The sequence below is a fragment of the Capra hircus genome, unplaced genomic scaffold, assembly GCF_001704415.2.
Source record: "Capra hircus breed San Clemente unplaced genomic scaffold, ASM170441v1, whole genome shotgun sequence".
Classification (NCBI taxonomy): domain Eukaryota; kingdom Metazoa; phylum Chordata; class Mammalia; order Artiodactyla; family Bovidae; genus Capra; species Capra hircus.
Genome location: NW_017207261.1, coordinates 1 through 5,697, shown reverse-complemented (window position 1 = coordinate 5,697; position 5,697 = coordinate 1). Strand labels below are relative to the sequence as shown.

At 37.9% G+C, this 5,697-nt stretch overlaps 1 pseudogene; it reads right to left on the bottom strand.

Annotated features, from left to right (window-relative positions):
• Positions 1–3,504: 3,504 nt before the first annotated feature.
• Positions 3,505–4,443, bottom strand: LOC106503899 (annotated as a pseudogene).
• Positions 4,444–5,697: the final 1,254 nt, after the last annotated feature.

The following is a 5,697-nucleotide window of genomic DNA, read 5'->3' as shown; positions in this document are numbered from 1 at the left end:
AAAGGTGGCATATTATACAGTGGGAGTGAGAAATAGATTTAAGGGCCTTGATCTGATAGAGAGTCCCTGATGAACTATGGACAGAGGTTCGTACATTGTACAAGAGACAGGGATCAAGGCCATCCCCATGGAAAAGAAATGCAAAAAAGAAAAATGGCTGTCTGAGGAGGCCTTACAAATAGCTGTGAAAAGAGAGAAGCAAAAAGCAAAGGAGAAAAGGAAAGATATAAGTATCTGAATGCAGAGTTCCAAAGAATAGCAAGAGGAGATAAGAAAGCCTTCTTCAGCAATCAATGCAAAGAAACAGAGGAAAAGAACAGAATGGGAAAGACTAGAGATCTCTTCAAGAAAATTAGAGATGCCAAGAGAACATTTCATGAGAAGATGGGCTTGATAAAGGACAGAAATGGTATGGATCCAATGGAAGGAGAAGATATTAAGAAAGAGGTAGCAAGAATACACAGAAGAACTGTACAATAAAGATCTTCATGATCGGGATAATCACAATGATGTGATTACTCATGTAGACCCAGACATCCTGGAATGTGAAGTCATTGAGGCTTAGAAAGCAAAGAAAACTAGTGGAGGTGATGGAATTCCAGTTGAGGTATTTCAAATCTTGAACGATGATGCTGTGAAAGGGTTGCACTCAAAATGCCAGCAAATTGGGAAAACTCAGCAGTGCCCACAGGACTGAAAAAGGTCAGTTTTCATTCCAATCCCAAAGAAAGGCAATGTCAAAGAATGCTCAAACTACCGCACAATTGCATTCATCTCACATGCTTAGGTAAAGTAATGCTCAAAATTCTTCAAGCCAGGCTTCAGCAATACGTGAATCGTGAACTTCCTGATGTTCATGCTGGTGTTAGAAAAGGCAGAGGAAACAGAGATCAAATAGCCAAACATCCGCTGGGTCATGGAAAAAGCAAGAGAGCTCCAGAAAAACATCAATTTCTGCTTTATTGACTATGCCAAAGCCTTTGCCTGTGTGGATCACTATAAACTGTTGAAAATTCTGAGAGAGAGGGCAATACCAGACCACCTGACCTGCCTCTTCAAAACTCTGTATGCAGGTCGGAAGCAACAGTTAGAACTGGACATGGAACAACAGACTGGTTCCAAATAGGAAAAGGAGTACGCCAAGGCTGTATATTGTCACCCTGCTTATTTAACTTCTATGGCAGAGTACATCATGAGAAACACTGGACAGGAAGAAGCACAAGCTGAAATCAAGATTGCCGGGAGAAATATCAATAACCTCAGATATGCAGGATGACACCACCCTTATGCAGAAACTGAAGAGGAGCTAAAAAGCCTCTTGAATGAAAGTGAAAGAGGAAAGTGAAAATGCTAGCTAAAGCTCAACATTCAGAAAACGAAGATCATGGCATCTGGTCCCATCACTTCATGGGCAATAGATGGGGAAACAGTGGAAACAGTGTCAGACTTTATTTTGGGGGGGCTCCAAAATCACTGCAGATGGTGACTGCAGCCATGAAATTAAAAGACGCTTACTCCTTGGAAGAAAAGTTACGAACCAAACCTAGACAGCATATTCAAAAGCAGAGACATTACTTTGCCGACTAAGATCCGTCTAGTCAAGGCTATGGTTTTTCCAGTGGTCATGTACGGATGTAAGAGCTGGACTGTGAAGAAAGCTGAGCACCAAAGAATTGATGTTTTTGAACTGTGGTGTGGAAAGACTCTTGAGAGTCCCTTGGACTGCAAGGAGATCCAACCAGTCCATTCTGAAGGAGATCATCCCTGGGATTTCTTTGGAAGGAATGATGCTAAAGCGGAAACTCCAGTACTTTGGGCCACTTCATGCAAAGTATTGACTCACTGGAAAAGACTCTGATGCTGGGACTGATTGGGGCTGGAGGAGAAGGGACAACCGAGGATGAGATGGCTGGGATGGCATCACTGACTCGATGAACGTGAGTCTGAGTGAACTCCAGGGAGTTGGTGATGGACAGGGAGGCCTGGTGTGCTGCGATTCATGGGGTCGCAAAGAGCCGCACACGACTGATCGACTGAACTGAAGTGAACTGAACTGAAATTAAGACAGAGGGGTAAAGGCTGCCATCTACAAATGAAGAAGACAGGCATCAGGAAAAAAGAAATCAACCCTTCCATTACATTTATTTGACTTCTAAGCTCCAGGATAGTGAAAAAAATAAATGACTTTTTGAAAAATATTTATTGCAGTGTAGTTGATTTACAATGTTGTTAGTTTCAGCTATACAGCAAATTGAATCTATTATACTTATACTTCACTTTTTTTACCTTATTTTGCTATATACGCCATTACAGAGTATTGAGTAGAGTTACCTGTGCTTATTAATTATATATTTTATGTAGTAGGATATAGATGTCAATCCCAACCTCCCCCTATTCCCTGGTAACCATAATTTTGTTTTATATATCTGTAACTCTGTTTTGTAGATAAGTTCATTTGGGCCCTTTGTGTAGATTCACTTTTAAGCAATATAATATTTACAAATAATAAATGCAAGAGAGAGTGTGGAAAAGGGAACACTGCTACACTGTTGGTGGGAATGTAAGTTGGTGCAGCTACTATAGAGTGCAGTATGGAGGCTCCTTAAAAAAATAAAAATAGAACTACCATATTATTCAGCAATACCAGTACAATCATATACATGGAGAAAGCCTAATTTGAAATGATACATGCTCCTCAGTGTTCATTGCAGCAATATTTACAATAGCCAGGACGTGGAAGCAACCTCAATGCTACCAAAAGAGTAATGAATAAAGAAGATGTAAATGCCTACAATGGTACATTACTCAGACATAAAAAAAAAGGGATAATGCTATTTGCAGCAACATAGATAGACTTAGAGATTGTCATACTGATTAATGTAGGTCAAACAAAGAAATTTCTATTTTTTCAGCAACCAGTCATTGGTACTTTGTTATATCAGCTCTAACAAACTAACGTAATCAGTATCAATATGTGTGTGTGTTTGTGTGTGTGTTTATATGTGTATATACATATGTATGTATTTATCTGTAGATACATACATGTATATGTATATATATAAAGTCTCCGTATGGTGGTGGTGGTTTAGTCTCTAAGTCCTGTCCAATTCTTGTGACCCATAGACTATAGCCTGCCAAGCTCACCTATCAATAGGATTTTCCAGGCAAGAATACTGGAGTGGATTGTCATTTCCTTCTCAGGGGGAACTTCCCAGGAATCGAACCTGGGTCTCCTGCATTGCAGGCAGATTCTGATTGAGCTATGAGGGAAGCTGATAATAAAATATATTTTATATACCCATGTTATGCAGAGATAGATACATATAGATGTCACAGTTTCCTGCATGTACAAAACCTGGATATATAGTGGGTTGACTATAACCTTTATTTTTAAATATCTAAAAATAAATATATGCACTAAAAACTAAAAGAAAATATTTAATTTTTTCAACTTTTTGACTTGAAAACACTAAACATCAGCCTTAATTTTTTTCAATTTAATATTTAATGTGAAAAATATACTTTGTTGATAAACCAATTTTTCCCCAATACTTTCTTCATCACCTCTTTGACATCTTTGTTCCTCAAACTATAGACGATGGATTCAGTATGGAAATTATGATGGTGTAAAAACACAGACACAATCATGTCATAATCTAAGGCATAGCTGGAACTGGGTGTCATGTATATGAATAGGACTGTACCATGAAAAATGGACACTCCTGTTAGGTGAGAACCACATGTTGAAAAGACTTCTTCCTTCAGCAGAATGCATCCTCAGAATGGCCAACAGAATGAAATCATAGGAGCTCAGAACAATCAATATAGTGGATATCTCAATAGAGCCTGAAAAATAGAAAACCAAAAGCTGGTTCATTAACTTATCAGAGCAAGAAATAGCAAGGAGGGGAGGGATGTCACAGAAGACATGTCTGATTTCATTGGATGCATAGAAAGATAGGGTAAAAGTAGCCACTGTGTGTGAAGTAGCATGCAAGATACCAACAACATGGCAGGAAATTATAAGTGGCACATAGAATCTGGGTAACATTGTAACTAAATACAGGAGAGGATTGTAGATGGCTAAATACTGTTCATTGGCCACTGGGGCCAAGATGAAGCATTCTGTGCCCCTAAGTAAGAAAGAGAAAACATCTATGTGCCACATCCAAGAAAATAAATTGTTTTATTCCTTGGGGTGTGATTTTTGGGGTGTGATTTTGGGGGTGGCAACTGAAGAATAGCAGGCACCCAAGAATGATAACCCTGTCACAAAGAGTAAATGGGGTTGTGGAGCTGGGAATCCATAATGACCAAGAAAACCAACCCTAAATTTCCTATCATTGTAAAAAAATAGATTGCTAGAAATAGTAAAAATAGAAATATTTGCACCTTAAAATCATCTGTAAAGCCCATCAGTAGAGTGCGTTTTTTATCTGACTCCTTTATAAATCTAAATCTGATAGTGACCCTGACATCTCAGCTTTTACTTTTAAGTTCTAAAAGCAATATATGGCAAAAATAGAGCCAACCAATTACTTCCTCATGTCTGTTTCTTAGAAATCCTTTTTCAGTGAGGGAACAGTCCAGTGATGAAAAGTTGAGTCCAAGTGGATGCATTACTCTGTAAAAATAAATTAATGTGTTGTTGATTAAACTTTTATGTTAAAAATAGTGCCAGTTTACAGGGTTTAACTTACAGTTTATTCTCTGTTAAATTCATGACATCTCACTTTCATATTATGTTATCTTAAAATTCACAAAAACAAATGAATATAGGAGGTTTTAATCCCAAAATTATTATAGTAAAAATGCATATCTGAGGCTAATCTTAGATTTTCTAGAGCAAGCATGAAGCTTACAATTGGTAAAGTGGGAGAAAATACATTTGCATCATAAGATAGTATTGAATTTAAATGTTAAAAAGCAGATGTGAAAATTACTTAACTTTAATATATATTCACAGATTACTAGGAAATGGGATTATTATTATTATTGTGATATCACTCAGTCGTGTCCACCTCTTTGCAACCCATGGACTGCAGCCTGCCAGACTCCTCTGTCCATGGAACTCTCCAGGCAAAAATTCTGGAGGGCTGAGCCAGTCGCTTCAGGGTATCTTCCTAACCCAGTGATACAATCTGGGTCTCCTGCATTGCAGGCAGATTCTTTATCATCTGAGTCAGCAGGAGATCCACTAGTACTGGAAGTGTGGTTTGAACTCACGAGGATATAAATCCATTGGATCTTATGCCCAATGTCTTAACCACTTGGCCATTCTAGTACCTGAATTTTTTATAATTACTATAAAATAAAAGCCTTCCCTAGGTGGGGGGAGGGGCATGTAGTTCCAGAACCCCCTGTCCCCCATACCAAAATGAAAGATGCTCAACTTCTATACACAAAATGGAGAGATATTTACAATATAAGCAACAGACCTCTTCTCACGTACTTGAGCCCATCTATAGATTACTTATAAAACCTAATAAATGTAAATGTTGTCTAAAAGGTTGTTAAATACAATTTAAATACTTTTTAAAATTGGTGTTGACATTAAAAAGGTCATACACCTATGACCAAGTGGCTTTATCCCAGGGATGCAAGGATTCTTCAATATTCACAAATCAATCAATGTAATTCACCACACTAACAAATTGAAAAATAAAAGCCATATGATCATTCTCAATAGATGCAGAG